The sequence below is a fragment of the Rhinolophus sinicus genome, chromosome 8 (assembly GCF_057876585.1).
Source record: "Rhinolophus sinicus isolate RSI-liver-muscle chromosome 8, RSI-T2T, whole genome shotgun sequence".
NCBI lineage: Eukaryota > Metazoa > Chordata > Mammalia > Chiroptera > Rhinolophidae > Rhinolophus > Rhinolophus sinicus.
This window is the reverse complement of record NC_142508.1, coordinates 30,563,972-30,583,661: the sequence shown is the minus strand read 5'-3', so window position 1 is coordinate 30,583,661 and position 19,690 is coordinate 30,563,972. Positions and strand designations below refer to the sequence as shown.

General features: G+C 57.5%; 4 non-coding genes across 4 annotated transcripts; all 4 read right to left on the bottom strand.

The window, feature by feature from the left end:
• Positions 1-514: 514 nt before the first annotated feature.
• On the bottom strand, positions 515-633 carry LOC148757430 (5S ribosomal RNA). Its single transcript, XR_016022259.1, has one exon. It is a non-coding gene; the product is annotated as a 5S ribosomal RNA (ribosomal RNA).
• Positions 634-6,283: 5,650 nt separating this feature from the next.
• Positions 6,284-6,402, bottom strand: LOC148757429 (5S ribosomal RNA). The gene has a single exon (XR_016022258.1). It is a non-coding gene; the product is annotated as a 5S ribosomal RNA (ribosomal RNA).
• A 5,651-nt stretch (positions 6,403-12,053) lies between these two features.
• On the bottom strand, positions 12,054-12,172 carry LOC148757428 (5S ribosomal RNA). Its single transcript, XR_016022257.1, has one exon. It is a non-coding gene; the product is annotated as a 5S ribosomal RNA (ribosomal RNA).
• A 5,642-nt stretch (positions 12,173-17,814) lies between these two features.
• LOC148757427 (5S ribosomal RNA) lies at positions 17,815-17,933 on the bottom strand. Its single transcript, XR_016022256.1, has one exon. It is a non-coding gene; the product is annotated as a 5S ribosomal RNA (ribosomal RNA).
• Between the last annotated feature and the right edge of the window lie 1,757 nt (positions 17,934-19,690).

The window sequence follows — 19,690 nt, the reverse complement described above, 5'->3', positions numbered from 1 at the left end:
ACAGAGGCCCCCGGTGGGGCGGGGCGGGTGGGCATCCCGTTTGCCGGAGGACACGCCTATCCTGTGTCTCGGGGCCCAGGTGCAGGCACAGGGATGGTCGTCCCCTGGGCTCGGGCCGAGGTGCAAAGGACCGGCACGTCCTGGGATGGAGAAAGCCTGGTGGAGGCCTGCGCCGGCAGGCAGCCCTGGGCTTGGGCTTTGGGGGCGGCGGGGGCGGGGAGCGGGAGGGAGCGCGGCGATGGCAGCGGCGGCGACGGCGGCGACCGCGGCTCGGCGAAGGGCTGCGGGCTGTCGGCCTGCGGGAGCGAAGAGGACTGAGAAGAGGGTGTGGGGGGGAGCCGGGGCCGACGGGCCTGGCGTGCGGCCCGGGCTGCGAGCTTGTAGTGCCGGGCGGCTGACCCGCCGCTGGCCAGGGGTACCTTCGGCTGGCTGGGCGGCAGAAGAGGGGCAAGGGGCGCCAGGGGTTCGGAGGGAGCCACGCCGGGGCGGCGGCGCAAAAGGAGAGGCGAGCAAAAGCCTACAGCACCCGGTATTCCCAGGCGGTCTCCCATCCAAGTACTAACCAGGCCCGACCCTGCTTAGCTTCCGAGATCAGACGAGATCGGGCGCGTTCAGGGTGGTATGGCCGTAGACGCTGGGACCCGGCTGCCGGCGCCCCAAGAGCCTGCTCCCGGCCTGCCTCGTGAGCGTGCGCCGTGCTGCTGGGCCGCTCGGGTGGCGAGCATCTCCTCGCGGGCCGGCTCCGCCGGCGCCGCGCCTCCCGCCTGCTCCCCGCCTCCCCCGGACGCCGCCGGCGTGGGCGGCGGGCTACTCTTGGCCCGCAGCGAGGCCCCTCCGCGCCACCCGTGGCTCCACGGGCCTCTGTCACTTCCCTGACGGTGACAGAAGTCTCGGCGCCCTGGCATCCTGGGACTCCCCGGGCCCCGTACGGCTTACACCCCGCCCCCCCCAACCCCGCTCACCCCCACCCCCAGCCCCACCACCCCAGACCCGCCTGGCTGCTCTGCGGTCCCCCGCTCGTGGCAAGCGAGGGGGTCGCAGGGTCCTCTCAGGCCCCTCCGGCCCTAGGCACGCGCGGCCCTGGCCCTGGCACTGGCCGGCCCCACCGACTGGCCCAAAGCCACGGGGAGCCACCCGTGCCACCAGGGTGCAGCGGCTCCAGTCTGCCGTCACCCTTCGTCACACAGCCTTCCGTCCGGGCCCTCGCCCCTCCTCAGCGACCAGCGTCCCGCCCGATCTCCGGTCCCTTCACTGGCTACACGTCACCTCTCCTGACCCAGGGAGGTGAGAGAGAGGATGAGAGAAGGCCAGAGACGGAGCAAGAGAGAGGCGGAGAGAGACAGGCGGGGACTGTGGCGACAGAGTCCCAGAGAGCCGTTTCCAGGCTCTGGGCCTCGCGTGGAGGGGTGCTGCCTCGGGTGGTGCACGGTCATCAGCTGTGACCGCTTGGCCGTCAGCTGTTGCCAGTTGGCCATAGGCCACCGGTACAGCTGCGGTGGCCAAGCTAGGAAGCGCGGATGGTGGACTGCAAATTGCAGAGGGGCGCGGATTGCAGTTGGCCGGCTTGGCGTGTCGGTCGGTTGGTGGGTCGGTTGGTTGGCAGAGAAGCGGCCGGCAGGTTGGGGATCGTGCGGCTCCGGCTTGCTGTGTCTCCGAGCCAGCCGCCCGTGAGAAATGGTGCTATGAGACCCCTATCCATGGCTCCGTTGGTGTTCCTTCTTGGCCTCGCCATATCCTGCGTTCTTGTGCGGGCAGAGGGACTAGAGTCCCCGCAGGACAGGGACCGACAGACAGAACGGGGGGGGGGGGGGAGGAGGAGGAGGAGGAGGAGGGAGCGAGATGGAAATATACACGTATATGTGCATGTATGTATCTAGACGTACAGAGAGACATGGACAGAGACAGAGAAAGAGGGGGCTGGCACGCGGGGAGAGAGCTCCTGAGCGAGAGCCACAGCCCAACAGGCATGTCGCAGAGCCAGACGGACAGGGGGTGGAGGTTGAGGGTGGGGGGGACGCACAGGCTGGGACACGGACTGGGACGGACGCACTGAGGCTGTGTTGCGGTGGCAGCTTCTCCACCGGTGTGTGGTCGAGCCCGGGGCTGGGCTCCGCTAAGGAGGCAGTGCCCGGGCTTTGGCAGTCACCCTCAAAGCCCCCGGGGCGGGCCGCCAGGGTCTCCGGAGTGCCGGTGGGCTCCGAGCCCCGCCCAGGGTCCCGCCCGCGGGCGGAGAGTGGCAGCCCCAGGCACCCTCGTTGTGAGGGTTGTGTGCCTGCGTGCCTGCTCTTCCCCTTGTGGTGGTGTGGGGAGCTGGAGCATCAAGGGTTAAGAAAATGTAACTACAAGCAGAGGTTGGGAGGATGGCTGAGGGGAACTCCGATAAGCATAAAGAACAAACAGAAACAGACACCTGCTGTTCTGGGAATGGGACAATCTCAAAAGGTCTAAAGACAGTCAGGGCCAAACTTTGGAGAAACATAACTAATCTGTACTTGCTGCCTCAGCCGCTTTATGTAACCTTCTTGTTTCTGTCTGTATAAAAGAATGCTGAAAAATCAAGCAGGCGCAGCAGTCCAGTCAGAACTGCTCGCCCTCCCGATCCCATCTTTGTCTCTTGTCCAATTTTTTCTCTCAATCCTCACTCCCCACTTCAGGAACCGTTCGTCTCGTCGGCAGGCTCCGACAAGTGGCGCCCGAACAGGGACCTGACTACTGGGGAATCAGTGAAGGACTCCGCTTGCAAACGAGACGCGTCGAATAAGGTTAGTGAAAGCGGTGAGATACCATAGTCGGGAGTAAAATAAAATGGGACAGGGTAACAGTAAAAGGCTGTTTACTCACATGTTAAGGAGCATGCTAAAAGCTAGAGGAGTTAAAACCAGTGAAGCACAGTTGCTTCGATTTTTAGAATTTGTAGTACAAATATGTCCCTGGTTCCCCGAAGAAGGGACTTTAAACTTAGAAACTTGGGAAAAGGTGAGAGAGCGTTTACAGGGATATTATGATGCTCGTGGACCCTCTGAAGTACCAGTAGATACTTTTTCCTTATGGAATTTGGTTAGGGATGTGATCGATCCTAGACACGAGGGAATCAGATACTCTGAGAATGATCAACCCAAACTGGATCCCCCTGGGAAGCAGAGGTGCAAAGATTACAAGCTGCACTCACTTCCCTCTCTGTTCAAATGCAATTAGTCCAGGCTCAACAGACTGGGCCTTTATTAGAATCTCAATCAGAATAGAAGCCTGGGTTACAATGAAGCTCTCCTCCAAGTGTAGTTGCAGGGCTAGATCCACTGCCCGAGGCCCCTATCAACCGAAAAAGATTCAAGCCGCCAAGCTGCTAGTACAGGGGCAACTTAAAAAGGGACACATTGCCCCCTCCAATTCTCCCGGGAATTCTCCCATTTTTGTTATTAAAAAAAAAAAAAAAAAAAAAAATCTGGTAGATAGAGATTATGACAAGATTTAGAAAAAGTTAATAAAACCATGAAATGAAGGGGAGCCTTACAGACAGGCTTGCCCTGTCCTGCAGCCACACCAAAACACACATGTAAAATTGTTTTGGACTTCAAAGATTGTTTTTATACTATACCTTTAAATCCTGATGACTGCCCTGGATTTGCTTTCAGTGTTCCTTCCGTTAATTTACAAGAACCTTTTAAGAGCTATCATTGGCTAGTGCTACCTCAGGGAAGGGCTAGTAGCCCTACATTATGTCAAAAACTTGTATCAGCTGCAATAAAACCTACCCGAAGGACATTTCCAGATATTTACATCATCCACTACACGGATGACATACTTCTTGCCCACTCTTGTGAACCAAAGTTGCTTGCTGCTTTTGCTCATTTACAAGAAAAGCTCCACAATTATGGGCTAGTTATAGCCCCAGAAAAAAATTCAGCAAGTGCCTCCTTACTCTTATCTGGGATATTGTTTAATGCCTCAGGCCATTGTGCCTCAAAAAAATACAAATCCGGCGAGATTGTTTAAAAACGTTAAATGATTTCCAAAAGCTACTGGGAGGCATTAACTGGATTAGACCTCAGTTGCGGTTGACAACCGGTGAATTACAACCTTTGTTTAAAATATTACGTGGGGAAGCTGATCCTACTTCTCCCCGCGAGATAACACGGGGAAGAGGCTTTGCTTGTATTTCTCCAGGTCCGGAAGAAAAACCTTTGTGAATTCCTGGTCGGTGTTAAACCATACCATGAGCGACAGCCCACAGAAGAGAAGACATCTGTAGATACCCATCCACGCCCCCTACTGTTCCATTCTTGTGTTTACACCTTATGTCTCTCTGTCTGGTCCCCCAAAGATGGTTTGCAGCCAAAGACGGGTAAGATATCTCACGGGAGATACAACCTAAGCCGGGCGGAACCGAGTGGGGACCCCCAATGAGCTGCCTTAGAAGATCCAAAAAGGAGCCTTTCCTCCCCTTCCCCCTGCCTGGCAAAAGCCATTGCTGTCTCTGGCTTTCCTCTCTCACCTGATTGTGAGAGAAGTCATGAGGGCAATGAAGATCAGTTCTCTCCACTTATCTCAACAGAACTGTTACAATATGGGTGACTTGACCCTGAGAAGGTAAGACATCATGGGACTTTATGCTTCGGCTGTTAACAGACAAAGGGTGATTGGAATAAACATTTTTCTGCTATGAGGTACGAGTCTCACAGACCGTGTAAGAAAAAAATGTTACTCTTGATCTTATCCAGTTTCATAAAGAGGTCTTGACACTGCAAGAGACCTCTCCTTTAAACACCGATATAGCTGATACTCTCAACAAACTTGTCTCTAGTTTTCACAATGTATTGCCATCATACTCTTCAATGCTTCAAATTATGCCCCCCTCCCCTTGTAATTCCGCCTGTTGTGATCCTCCTGATACTATGTTTCCTCCCCTGCATCACAGAAGCTGTGATGGGGATAGTCACAGATATTTATGGAGAAATTCACAAAATAAGGCTCCACATGGCTAATAAACCAAAAGCCACTGCCCCTGTCTAACCCCGAAGGAGATCGGTAGCCAATGACGGGTAATGATCAGTGGATGTCTTACAACCTAAGACAGGAGTCGATCGCTTTGATGAAGGATATCCAATGACGGGTAAGTGAGAATGTCTGTACTGACCACCTAAGCCAGGCACGATCTCAAAAAATAAAAAAGGGGGAATTGCGGGGAGCTGGAGCATCAAGCGTTAAGAAAATGTAACTACAAGCAGAGGTTGGGAGGATGGCTGAGGGGAACTCCGATAAGCATAAAGAACAAACAGAAACAGACACCTGCTGTTCTGGGAATGGGACAATCTCAAAAGGTCTAAAGACAGTCAGGGCCAAACTTTGGAAAAACATAACTAATCTGTACTTGCTGCCTCAGCCGCTTTATGTAACCTTCCTGTTTCTGTCTGTATAAAAGAATGCTGAAAAATCAAGCAGGCGCAGCAGTCTAGTCAGAACTGCTCGCCCTCCCGATCCCATCTTTGTCTCTTGTCTATTTTCTTCTCAATCCTCACTCCCCACTTCAGGAACCGTTCGTCTCGTCGGCAGGCTCCGACATGGTGGTCTCTCCTGGAGCCCGAGGGCGTGCGGGGTGTTGGGGTGCTGCTCTCTCCGTCCCCTGGTTTGTCCCGGCTCTTTTTCCCCTGTGTGTCGGGGCCACTGCGGCCGGCGGGAACCGAGGGCTCCTGGCTCTTGTGGGAGACGGGAGGGGGCGCGCGCGCGCGCGCGCGCGCGCGGGGGTGTGGGGCGAGGTGCCTGCCAGCAGAGACAGAGGCCCCCGGTGGGGCGGGGCGGGTGGGCATCCCGTTTGCCGGAGGACACGCCTATCCTGTGTCTCGGGGCCCAGGTGCAGGCACAGGGATGGTCGTCCCCTGGGCTCGGGCCGAGGTGCAAAGGACCGGCACGTCCTGGGATGGAGAAAGCCTGGTGGAGGCCTGCGCCGGCAGGCAGCCCTGGGCTTGGGCTTTGGGGGCGGCGGGGGCGGGGAGCGGGAGGGAGCGCGGCGATGGCAGCGGCGGCGACGGCGGCGACCGCGGCTCGGCGAAGGGCTGCGGGCTGTCGGCCTGCGGGAGCGAAGAGGACTGAGAAGAGGGTGTGGGGGGGAGCCGGGGCCGACGGGCCTGGCGTGCGGCCCGGGCTGCGAGCTTGTAGTGCCGGGCGGCTGACCCGCCGCTGGCCAGGGGTACCTTCGGCTGGCTGGGCGGCAGAAGAGGGGCAAGGGGCGCCAGGGGTTCGGAGGGAGCCACGCCGGGGCGGCGGCGCAAAAGGAGAGGCGAGCAAAAGCCTACAGCACCCGGTATTCCCAGGCGGTCTCCCATCCAAGTACTAACCAGGCCCGACCCTGCTTAGCTTCCGAGATCAGACGAGATCGGGCGCGTTCAGGGTGGTATGGCCGTAGACGCTGGGACCCGGCTGCCGGCGCCCCAAGAGCCTGCTCCCGGCCTGCCTCGTGAGCGTGCGCCGTGCTGCTGGGCCGCTCGGGTGGCGAGCATCTCCTCGCGGGCCGGCTCCGCCGGCGCCGCGCCTCCCGCCTGCTCCCCGCCTCCCCCGGACGCCGCCGGCGTGGGCGGCGGGCTACTCTTGGCCCGCAGCGAGGCCCCTCCGCGCCACCCGTGGCTCCACGGGCCTCTGTCACTTCCCTGACGGTGACAGAAGTCTCGGCGCCCTGGCATCCTGGGACTCCCCGGGCCCCGTACGGCTTACACCCCGCCCCCCCCAACCCCGCTCACCCCCACCCCCAGCCCCACCACCCCAGACCCGCCTGGCTGCTCTGCGGTCCCCCGCTCGTGGCAAGCGAGGGGGTCGCAGGGTCCTCTCAGGCCCCTCCGGCCCTAGGCACGCGCGGCCCTGGCCCTGGCACTGGCCGGCCCCACCGACTGGCCCAAAGCCACGGGGAGCCACCCGTGCCACCAGGGTGCAGCGGCTCCAGTCTGCCGTCACCCTTCGTCACACAGCCTTCCGTCCGGGCCCTCGCCCCTCCTCAGCGACCAGCGTCCCGCCCGATCTCCGGTCCCTTCACTGGCTACACGTCACCTCTCCTGACCCAGGGAGGTGAGAGAGAGGATGAGAGAAGGCCAGAGACGGAGCAAGAGAGAGGCGGAGAGAGACAGGCGGGGACTGTGGCGACAGAGTCCCAGAGAGCCGTTTCCAGGCTCTGGGCCTCGCGTGGAGGGGTGCTGCCTCGGGTGGTGCACGGTCATCAGCTGTGACCGCTTGGCCGTCAGCTGTTGCCAGTTGGCCATAGGCCACCGGTACAGCTGCGGTGGCCAAGCTAGGAAGCGCGGATGGTGGACTGCAAATTGCAGAGGGGCGCGGATTGCAGTTGGCCGGCTTGGCGTGTCGGTCGGTTGGTGGGTCGGTTGGTTGGCAGAGAAGCGGCCGGCAGGTTGGGGATCGTGCGGCTCCGGCTTGCTGTGTCTCCGAGCCAGCCGCCCGTGAGAAATGGTGCTATGAGACCCCTATCCATGGCTCCGTTGGTGTTCCTTCTTGGCCTCGCCATATCCTGCGTTCTTGTGCGGGCAGAGGGACTAGAGTCCCCGCAGGACAGGGACCGACAGACAGAACGGGGGGGGGGGGGGGAGGAGGAGGAGGAGGAGGAGGGAGCGAGATGGAAATATACACGTATATGTGCATGTATGTATCTAGACGTACAGAGAGACATGGACAGAGACAGAGAAAGAGGGGGCTGGCACGCGGGGAGAGAGCTCCTGAGCGAGAGCCACAGCCCAACAGGCATGTCGCAGAGCCAGACGGACAGGGGGTGGAGGTTGAGGGTGGGGGGGACGCACAGGCTGGGACACGGACTGGGACGGACGCACTGAGGCTGTGTTGCGGTGGCAGCTTCTCCACCGGTGTGTGGTCGAGCCCGGGGCTGGGCTCCGCTAAGGAGGCAGTGCCCGGGCTTTGGCAGTCACCCTCAAAGCCCCCGGGGCGGGCCGCCAGGGTCTCCGGAGTGCCGGTGGGCTCCGAGCCCCGCCCAGGGTCCCGCCCGCGGGCGGAGAGTGGCAGCCCCAGGCACCCTCGTTGTGAGGGTTGTGTGCCTGCGTGCCTGCTCTTCCCCTTGTGGTGGTGTGGGGAGCTGGAGCATCAAGGGTTAAGAAAATGTAACTACAAGCAGAGGTTGGGAGGATGGCTGAGGGGAACTCCGATAAGCATAAAGAACAAACAGAAACAGACACCTGCTGTTCTGGGAATGGGACAATCTCAAAAGGTCTAAAGACAGTCAGGGCCAAACTTTGGAGAAACATAACTAATCTGTACTTGCTGCCTCAGCCGCTTTATGTAACCTTCTTGTTTCTGTCTGTATAAAAGAATGCTGAAAAATCAAGCAGGCGCAGCAGTCCAGTCAGAACTGCTCGCCCTCCCGATCCCATCTTTGTCTCTTGTCCAATTTTTTCTCTCAATCCTCACTCCCCACTTCAGGAACCGTTCGTCTCGTCGGCAGGCTCCGACAAGTGGCGCCCGAACAGGGACCTGACTACTGGGGAATCAGTGAAGGACTCCGCTTGCAAACGAGACGCGTCGAATAAGGTTAGTGAAAGCGGTGAGATACCATAGTCGGGAGTAAAATAAAATGGGACAGGGTAACAGTAAAAGGCTGTTTACTCACATGTTAAGGAGCATGCTAAAAGCTAGAGGAGTTAAAACCAGTGAAGCACAGTTGCTTCGATTTTTAGAATTTGTAGTACAAATATGTCCCTGGTTCCCCGAAGAAGGGACTTTAAACTTAGAAACTTGGGAAAAGGTGAGAGAGCGTTTACAGGGATATTATGATGCTCGTGGACCCTCTGAAGTACCAGTAGATACTTTTTCCTTATGGAATTTGGTTAGGGATGTGATCGATCCTAGACACGAGGGAATCAGATACTCTGAGAATGATCAACCCAAACTGGATCCCCCTGGGAAGCAGAGGTGCAAAGATTACAAGCTGCACTCACTTCCCTCTCTGTTCAAATGCAATTAGTCCAGGCTCAACAGACTGGGCCTTTATTAGAATCTCAATCAGAATAGAAGCCTGGGTTACAATGAAGCTCTCCTCCAAGTGTAGTTGCAGGGCTAGATCCACTGCCCGAGGCCCCTATCAACCGAAAAAGATTCAAGCCGCCAAGCTGCTAGTACAGGGGCAACTTAAAAAGGGACACATTGCCCCCTCCAATTCTCCCGGGAATTCTCCCATTTTTGTTATTAAAAAAAAAAAAAAAAAAAAAAATCTGGTAGATAGAGATTATGACAAGATTTAGAAAAAGTTAATAAAACCATGAAATGAAGGGGAGCCTTACAGACAGGCTTGCCCTGTCCTGCAGCCACACCAAAACACACATGTAAAATTGTTTTGGACTTCAAAGATTGTTTTTATACTATACCTTTAAATCCTGATGACTGCCCTGGATTTGCTTTCAGTGTTCCTTCCGTTAATTTACAAGAACCTTTTAAGAGCTATCATTGGCTAGTGCTACCTCAGGGAAGGGCTAGTAGCCCTACATTATGTCAAAAACTTGTATCAGCTGCAATAAAACCTACCCGAAGGACATTTCCAGATATTTACATCATCCACTACACGGATGACATACTTCTTGCCCACTCTTGTGAACCAAAGTTGCTTGCTGCTTTTGCTCATTTACAAGAAAAGCTCCACAATTATGGGCTAGTTATAGCCCCAGAAAAAAATTCAGCAAGTGCCTCCTTACTCTTATCTGGGATATTGTTTAATGCCTCAGGCCATTGTGCCTCAAAAAAATACAAATCCGGCGAGATTGTTTAAAAACGTTAAATGATTTCCAAAAGCTACTGGGAGGCATTAACTGGATTAGACCTCAGTTGCGGTTGACAACCGGTGAATTACAACCTTTGTTTAAAATATTACGTGGGGAAGCTGATCCTACTTCTCCCCGCGAGATAACACGGGGAAGAGGCTTTGCTTGTATTTCTCCAGGTCCGGAAGAAAAACCTTTGTGAATTCCTGGTCGGTGTTAAACCATACCATGAGCGACAGCCCACAGAAGAGAAGACATCTGTAGATACCCATCCACGCCCCCTACTGTTCCATTCTTGTGTTTACACCTTATGTCTCTCTGTCTGGTCCCCCAAAGATGGTTTGCAGCCAAAGACGGGTAAGATATCTCACGGGAGATACAACCTAAGCCGGGCGGAACCGAGTGGGGACCCCCAATGAGCTGCCTTAGAAGATCCAAAAAGGAGCCTTTCCTCCCCTTCCCCCTGCCTGGCAAAAGCCATTGCTGTCTCTGGCTTTCCTCTCTCACCTGATTGTGAGAGAAGTCATGAGGGCAATGAAGATCAGTTCTCTCCACTTATCTCAACAGAACTGTTACAATATGGGTGACTTGACCCTGAGAAGGTAAGACATCATGGGACTTTATGCTTCGGCTGTTAACAGACAAAGGGTGATTGGAATAAACATTTTTCTGCTATGAGGTACGAGTCTCACAGACCGTGTAAGAAAAAAATGTTACTCTTGATCTTATCCAGTTTCATAAAGAGGTCTTGACACTGCAAGAGACCTCTCCTTTAAACACCGATATAGCTGATACTCTCAACAAACTTGTCTCTAGTTTTCACAATGTATTGCCATCATACTCTTCAATGCTTCAAATTATGCCCCCCTCCCCTTGTAATTCCGCCTGTTGTGATCCTCCTGATACTATGTTTCCTCCCCTGCATCACAGAAGCTGTGATGGGGATAGTCACAGATATTTATGGAGAAATTCACAAAATAAGGCTCCACATGGCTAATAAACCAAAAGCCACTGCCCCTGTCTAACCCCGAAGGAGATCGGTAGCCAATGACGGGTAATGATCAGTGGATGTCTTACAACCTAAGACAGGAGTCGATCGCTTTGATGAAGGATATCCAATGACGGGTAAGTGAGAATGTCTGTACTGACCACCTAAGCCAGGCACGATCTCAAAAAATAAAAAAGGGGGAATTGCGGGGAGCTGGAGCATCAAGCGTTAAGAAAATGTAACTACAAGCAGAGGTTGGGAGGATGGCTGAGGGGAACTCCGATAAGCATAAAGAACAAACAGAAACAGACACCTGCTGTTCTGGGAATGGGACAATCTCAAAAGGTCTAAAGACAGTCAGGGCCAAACTTTGGAAAAACATAACTAATCTGTACTTGCTGCCTCAGCCGCTTTATGTAACCTTCCTGTTTCTGTCTGTATAAAAGAATGCTGAAAAATCAAGCAGGCGCAGCAGTCTAGTCAGAACTGCTCGCCCTCCCGATCCCATCTTTGTCTCTTGTCTATTTTCTTCTCAATCCTCACTCCCCACTTCAGGAACCGTTCGTCTCGTCGGCAGGCTCCGACATGGTGGTCTCTCCTGGAGCCCGAGGGCGTGCGGGGTGTTGGGGTGCTGCTCTCTCCGTCCCCTGGTTTGTCCCGGCTCTTTTTCCCCTGTGTGTCGGGGCCACTGCGGCCGGCGGGAACCGAGGGCTCCTGGCTCTTGTGGGAGACGGGAGGGGGCGCGCGCGCGCGCGCGCGCGCGCGGGGGTGTGGGGCGAGGTGCCTGCCAGCAGAGACAGAGGCCCCCGGTGGGGCGGGGCGGGTGGGCATCCCGTTTGCCGGAGGACACGCCTATCCTGTGTCTCGGGGCCCAGGTGCAGGCACAGGGATGGTCGTCCCCTGGGCTCGGGCCGAGGTGCAAAGGACCGGCACGTCCTGGGATGGAGAAAGCCTGGTGGAGGCCTGCGCCGGCAGGCAGCCCTGGGCTTGGGCTTTGGGGGCGGCGGGGGCGGGGAGCGGGAGGGAGCGCGGCGATGGCAGCGGCGGCGACGGCGGCGACCGCGGCTCGGCGAAGGGCTGCGGGCTGTCGGCCTGCGGGAGCGAAGAGGACTGAGAAGAGGGTGTGGGGGGGAGCCGGGGCCGACGGGCCTGGCGTGCGGCCCGGGCTGCGAGCTTGTAGTGCCGGGCGGCTGACCCGCCGCTGGCCAGGGGTACCTTCGGCTGGCTGGGCGGCAGAAGAGGGGCAAGGGGCGCCAGGGGTTCGGAGGGAGCCACGCCGGGGCGGCGGCGCAAAAGGAGAGGCGAGCAAAAGCCTACAGCACCCGGTATTCCCAGGCGGTCTCCCATCCAAGTACTAACCAGGCCCGACCCTGCTTAGCTTCCGAGATCAGACGAGATCGGGCGCGTTCAGGGTGGTATGGCCGTAGACGCTGGGACCCGGCTGCCGGCGCCCCAAGAGCCTGCTCCCGGCCTGCCTCGTGAGCGTGCGCCGTGCTGCTGGGCCGCTCGGGTGGCGAGCATCTCCTCGCGGGCCGGCTCCGCCGGCGCCGCGCCTCCCGCCTGCTCCCCGCCTCCCCCGGACGCCGCCGGCGTGGGCGGCGGGCTACTCTTGGCCCGCAGCGAGGCCCCTCCGCGCCACCCGTGGCTCCACGGGCCTCTGTCACTTCCCTGACGGTGACAGAAGTCTCGGCGCCCTGGCATCCTGGGACTCCCCGGGCCCCGTACGGCTTACACCCCGCCCCCCCCAACCCCGCTCACCCCCACCCCCAGCCCCACCACCCCAGACCCGCCTGGCTGCTCTGCGGTCCCCCGCTCGTGGCAAGCGAGGGGGTCGCAGGGTCCTCTCAGGCCCCTCCGGCCCTAGGCACGCGCGGCCCTGGCCCTGGCACTGGCCGGCCCCACCGACTGGCCCAAAGCCACGGGGAGCCACCCGTGCCACCAGGGTGCAGCGGCTCCAGTCTGCCGTCACCCTTCGTCACACAGCCTTCCGTCCGGGCCCTCGCCCCTCCTCAGCGACCAGCGTCCCGCCCGATCTCCGGTCCCTTCACTGGCTACACGTCACCTCTCCTGACCCAGGGAGGTGAGAGAGAGGATGAGAGAAGGCCAGAGACGGAGCAAGAGAGAGGCGGAGAGAGACAGGCGGGGACTGTGGCGACAGAGTCCCAGAGAGCCGTTTCCAGGCTCTGGGCCTCGCGTGGAGGGGTGCTGCCTCGGGTGGTGCACGGTCATCAGCTGTGACCGCTTGGCCGTCAGCTGTTGCCAGTTGGCCATAGGCCACCGGTACAGCTGCGGTGGCCAAGCTAGGAAGCGCGGATGGTGGACTGCAAATTGCAGAGGGGCGCGGATTGCAGTTGGCCGGCTTGGCGTGTCGGTCGGTTGGTGGGTCGGTTGGTTGGCAGAGAAGCGGCCGGCAGGTTGGGGATCGTGCGGCTCCGGCTTGCTGTGTCTCCGAGCCAGCCGCCCGTGAGAAATGGTGCTATGAGACCCCTATCCATGGCTCCGTTGGTGTTCCTTCTTGGCCTCGCCATATCCTGCGTTCTTGTGCGGGCAGAGGGACTAGAGTCCCCGCAGGACAGGGACCGACAGACAGAACGGGGGGGGGGGGGAGGAGGAGGAGGAGGAGGGAGCGAGATGGAAATATACACGTATATGTGCATGTATGTATCTAGACGTACAGAGAGACATGGACAGAGACAGAGAAAGAGGGGGCTGGCACGCGGGGAGAGAGCTCCTGAGCGAGAGCCACAGCCCAACAGGCATGTCGCAGAGCCAGACGGACAGGGGGTGGAGGTTGAGGGTGGGGGGGACGCACAGGCTGGGACACGGACTGGGACGGACGCACTGAGGCTGTGTTGCGGTGGCAGCTTCTCCACCGGTGTGTGGTGGAGCCCGGGGCTGGGCTCCGCTAAGGAGGCAGTGCCCGGGCTTTGGCAGTCACCCTCAAAGCCCCCGGGGCGGGCCGCCAGGGTCTCCGGAGTGCCGGTGGGCTCCGAGCCCCGCCCAGGGTCCCGCCCGCGGGCGGAGAGTGGCAGCCCCAGGCACCCTCGTTGTGAGGGTTGTGTGCCTGCGTGCCTGCTCTTCCCCTTGTGGTGGTGTGGGGAGCTGGAGCATCAAGGGTTAAGAAAATGTAACTACAAGCAGAGGTTGGGAGGATGGCTGAGGGGAACTCCGATAAGCATAAAGAACAAACAGAAACAGACACCTGCTGTTCTGGGAATGGGACAATCTCAAAAGGTCTAAAGACAGTCAGGGCCAAACTTTGGAGAAACATAACTAATCTGTACTTGCTGCCTCAGCCGCTTTATGTAACCTTCTTGTTTCTGTCTGTATAAAAGAATGCTGAAAAATCAAGCAGGCGCAGCAGTCCAGTCAGAACTGCTCGCCCTCCCGATCCCATCTTTGTCTCTTGTCCAATTTTTTCTCTCAATCCTCACTCCCCACTTCAGGAACCGTTCGTCTCGTCGGCAGGCTCCGACAAGTGGCGCCCGAACAGGGACCTGACTACTGGGGAATCAGTGAAGGACTCCGCTTGCAAACGAGACGCGTCGAATAAGGTTAGTGAAAGCGGTGAGATACCATAGTCGGGAGTAAAATAAAATGGGACAGGGTAACAGTAAAAGGCTGTTTACTCACATGTTAAGGAGCATGCTAAAAGCTAGAGGAGTTAAAACCAGTGAAGCACAGTTGCTTCGATTTTTAGAATTTGTAGTACAAATATGTCCCTGGTTCCCCGAAGAAGGGACTTTAAACTTAGAAACTTGGGAAAAGGTGAGAGAGCGTTTACAGGGATATTGTGATGCTCGTGGACCCTCTGAAGTACCAGTAGATACTTTTTCCTTATGGAATTTGGTTAGGGATGTGATCGATCCTAGACACGAGGGAATCAGATACTCTGAGAATGATCAACCCAAACTGGATCCCCCTGGGAAGCAGAGGTGCAAAGATTACAAGCTGCACTCACTTCCCTCTCTGTTCAAATGCAATTAGTCCAGGCTCAACAGACTGGGCCTTTATTAGAATCTCAATCAGAATAGAAGCCTGGGTTACAATGAAGCTCTCCTCCAAGTGTAGTTGCAGGGCTAGATCCACTGCCCGAGGCCCCTATCAACCGAAAAAGATTCAAGCCGCCAAGCTGCTAGTACAGGGGCAACTTAAAAAGGGACACATTGCCCCCTCCAATTCTCCCGGGAATTCTCCCATTTTTGTTATTAAAAAAAAAAAAAAAAAAAAATCTGGTAGATAGAGATTATGACAAGATTTAGAAAAAGTTAATAAAACCATGAAATGAAGGGGAGCCTTACAGACAGGCTTGCCCTGTCCTGCAGCCACACCAAAACACACATGTAAAATTGTTTTGGACTTCAAAGATTGTTTTTATACTATACCTTTAAATCCTGATGACTGCCCTGGATTTGCTTTCAGTGTTCCTTCCGTTAATTTACAAGAACCTTTTAAGAGCTATCATTGGCTAGTGCTACCTCAGGGAAGGGCTAGTAGCCCTACATTATGTCAAAAACTTGTATCAGCTGCAATAAAACCTACCCGAAGGACATTTCCAGATATTTACATCATCCACTACACGGATGACATACTTCTTGCCCACTCTTGTGAACCAAAGTTGCTTGCTGCTTTTGCTCATTTACAAGAAAAGCTCCACAATTATGGGCTAGTTATAGCCCCAGAAAAAAATTCAGCAAGTGCCTCCTTACTCTTATCTGGGATATTGTTTAATGCCTCAGGCCATTGTGCCTCAAAAAAATACAAATCCGGCGAGATTGTTTAAAAACGTTAAATGATTTCCAAAAGCTACTGGGAGGCATTAACTGGATTAGACCTCAGTTGCGGTTGACAACCGGTGAATTACAACCTTTGTTTAAAATATTACGTGGGGAAGCTGATCCTACTTCTCCCCGCGAGATAACACGGGGAAGAGGCTTTGCTTGTATTTCTCCAGGTCCGGAAGAAAAACCTTTGTGAATTCCTGGTCGGTGTTAAACCATACCATGAGCGACAGCCCACAGAAGAGAAGACATCTGTAGATACCCATCCACGCCCCCTACTGTTCCATTCTTGTGTTTACACCTTATGTCTCTCTGTCTGGTCCCCCAAAGATGGTTTGCAGCCAAAGACGGGTAAGATATCTCACGGGAGATACAACCTAAGCCGGGCGGAACCGAGTGGGGACCCCCAATGAGCTGCCTTAGAAGATCCAAAAAGGAGCCTTTCCTCCCCTTCCCCCTGCCTGGCAAAAGCCATTGCTGTCTCTGGCTTTCCTCTCTCACCTGATTGTGAGAGAAGTCATGAGGGCAATGAAGATCAGTTCTCTCCACTTATCTCAACAGAACTGTTACAATATGGGTGACTTGACCCTGAGAAGGTAAGACATCATGGGACTTTATGCTTCGGCTGTTAACAGACAAAGGGTGATTGGAATAAACATTTTTCTGCTATGAGGTACGAGTCTCACAGACCGTGTAAGAAAAAAATGTTACTCTTGATCTTATCCAGTTTCATAAAGAGGTCTTGACACTGCAAGAGACCTCTCCTTTAAACACCGATATAGCTGATACTCTCAACAAACTTGTCTCTAGTTTTCACAATGTATTGCCATCATACTCTTCAATGCTTCAAATTATGCCCCCCTCCCCTTGTAATTCCGCCTGTTGTGATCCTCCTGATACTATGTTTCCTCCCCTGCATCACAGAAGCTGTGATGGGGATAGTCACAGATATTTATGGAGAAATTCACAAAATAAGGCTCCACATGGCTAATAAACCAAAAGCCACTGCCCCTGTCTAACCCCGAAGGAGATCGGTAGCCAATGACGGGTAATGATCAGTGGATGTCTTACAACCTAAGACAGGAGTCGATCGCTTTGATGAAGGATATCCAATGACGGGTAAGTGAGAATGTCTGTACTGACCACCTAAGCCAGGCACGATCTCAAAAAATAAAAAAGGGGGAATTGCGGGGAGCTGGAGCATCAAGCGTTAAGAAAATGTAACTACAAGCAGAGGTTGGGAGGATGGCTGAGGGGAACTCCGATAAGCATAAAGAACAAACAGAAACAGACACCTGCTGTTCTGGGAATGGGACAATCTCAAAAGGTCTAAAGACAGTCAGGGCCAAACTTTGGAAAAACATAACTAATCTGTACTTGCTGCCTCAGCCGCTTTATGTAACCTTCCTGTTTCTGTCTGTATAAAAGAATGCTGAAAAATCAAGCAGGCGCAGCAGTCTAGTCAGAACTGCTCGCCCTCCCGATCCCATCTTTGTCTCTTGTCTATTTTCTTCTCAATCCTCACTCCCCACTTCAGGAACCGTTCGTCTCGTCGGCAGGCTCCGACATGGTGGTCTCTCCTGGAGCCCGAGGGCGTGCGGGGTGTTGGGGTGCTGCTCTCTCCGTCCCCTGGTTTGTCCCGGCTCTTTTTCCCCTGTGTGTCGGGGCCACTGCGGCCGGCGGGAACCGAGGGCTCCTGGCTCTTGTGGGAGACGGGAGGGGGCGCGCGCGCGCGCGCGCGCGCGGGGGTGTGGGGCGAGGTGCCTGCCAGCAGAGACAGAGGCCCCCGGTGGGGCGGGGCGGGTGGGCATCCCGTTTGCCGGAGGACACGCCTATCCTGTGTCTCGGGGCCCAGGTGCAGGCACAGGGATGGTCGTCCCCTGGGCTCGGGCCGAGGTGCAAAGGACCGGCACGTCCTGGGATGGAGAAAGCCTGGTGGAGGCCTGCGCCGGCAGGCAGCCCTGGGCTTGGGCTTTGGGGGCGGCGGGGGCGGGGAGCGGGAGGGAGCGCGGCGATGGCAGCGGCGGCGACGGCGGCGACCGCGGCTCGGCGAAGGGCTGCGGGCTGTCGGCCTGCGGGAGCGAAGAGGACTGAGAAGAGGGTGTGGGGGGGAGCCGGGGCCGACGGGCCTGGCGTGCGGCCCGGGCTGCGAGCTTGTAGTGCCGGGCGGCTGACCCGCCGCTGGCCAGGGGTACCTTCGGCTGGCTGGGCGGCAGAAGAGGGGCAAGGGGCGCCAGGGGTTCGGAGGGAGCCACGCCGGGGCGGCGGCGCAAAAGGAGAGGCGAGCAAAAGCCTACAGCACCCGGTATTCCCAGGCGGTCTCCCATCCAAGTACTAACCAGGCCCGACCCTGCTTAGCTTCCGAGATCAGACGAGATCGGGCGCGTTCAGGGTGGTATGGCCGTAGACGCTGGGACCCGGCTGCCGGCGCCCCAAGAGCCTGCTCCCGGCCTGCCTCGTGAGCGTGCGCCGTGCTGCTGGGCCGCTCGGGTGGCGAGCGTCTCCTCGCGGGCCGGCTCCGCCGGCGCCGCGCCTCCCGCCTGCTCCCCGCCTCCCCCGGACGCCGCCGGCGTGGGCGGCGGGCTACTCTTGGCCCGCAGCGAGGCCCCTCCGCGCCACCCGTGGCTCCACGGGCCTCTGTCACTTCCCTGACGGTGACAGAAGTCTCGGCGCCCTGGCATCCTGGGACTCCCCGGGCCCCGTACGGCTTACACCCCGCCCCCCCCAACCCCGCTCACCCCCACCCCCAGCCCCACCACCCCAGACCCGCCTGGCTGCTCTGCGGTCCCCCGCTCGTGGCAAGCGAGGGGGTCGCAGGGTCCTCTCAGGCCCCTCCGGCCCTAGGCACGCGCGGCCCTGGCCCTGGCACTGGCCGGCCCCACCGACTGGCCCAAAGCCACGGGGAGCCACCCGTGCCACCAGGGTGCAGCGGCTCCAGTCTGCCGTCACCCTTCGTCACACAGCCTTCCGTCCGGGCCCTCGCCCCTCCTCAGCGACCAGCGTCCCGCCCGATCTCCGGTCCCTTCACTGGCTACACGTCACCTCTCCTGACCCAGGGAGGTGAGAGAGAGGATGAGAGAAGGCCAGAGACGGAGCAAGAGAGAGGCGGAGAGAGACAGGCGGGGACTGTGGCGACAGAGTCCCAGAGAGCCGTTTCCAGGCTCTGGGCCTCGCGTGGAGGGGTGCTGCCTCGGGTGGTGCACGGTCATCAGCTGTGACCGCTTGGCCGTCAGCTGTTGCCAGTTGGCCATAGGCCACCGGTACAGCTGCGGTGGCCAAGCTAGGAAGCGCGGATGGTGGACTGCAAATTGCAGAGGGGCGCGGATTGCAGTTGGCCGGCTTGGCGTGTCGGTCGGTTGGTGGGTCGGTTGGTTGGCAGAGAAGCGGCCGGCAGGTTGGGGATCGTGCGGCTCCGGCTTGCTGTGTCTCCGAGCCAGCCGCCCGTGAGAAATGGTGCTATGAGACCCCTATCCATGGCTCCGTTGGTGTTCCTTCTTGGCCTCGCCATATCCTGCGTTCTTGTGCGGGCAGAGGGACTAGAGTCCCCGCAGGACAGGGACCGACAGACAGAACGGGGGGGGGGGGGAGGAGGAGGAGGAGGAGGGAGCGAGATGGAAATATACACGTATATGTGCATGTATGTATCTAGACGTACAGAGAGACATGGACAGAGACAGAGAAAGAGGGGGCTGGCACGCGGGGAGAGAGCTCCTGAGCGAGAGCCACAGCCCAACAGGCATGTCGCAGAGCCAGACGGACAGGGGGTGGAGGTTGAGGGTGGGGGGGACGCACAGGCTGGGACACGGACTGGGACGGACGCACTGAGGCTGTGTTGCGGTGGCAGCTTCTCCACCGGTGTGTGGTGGAGCCCGGGGCTGGGCTCCGCTAAGGAGGCAGTGCCCGGGCTTTGGCAGTCACCCTCAAAGCCCCCGGGGCGGGCCGCCAGGGTCTCCGGAGTGCCGGTGGGCTCCGAGCCCCGCCCAGGGTCCCGCCCGCGGGCGGAGAGTGGCAGCCCCAGGCACCCTCGTTGTGAGGGTTGTGTGCCTGCGTGCCTGCTCTTCCCCTTGTGGTGGTGTGGGGAGCTGGAGCATCAAGGGTTAAGAAAATGTAACTACAAGCAGAGGTTGGGAGGATGGCTGAGGGGAACTCCGATAAGCATAAAGAAC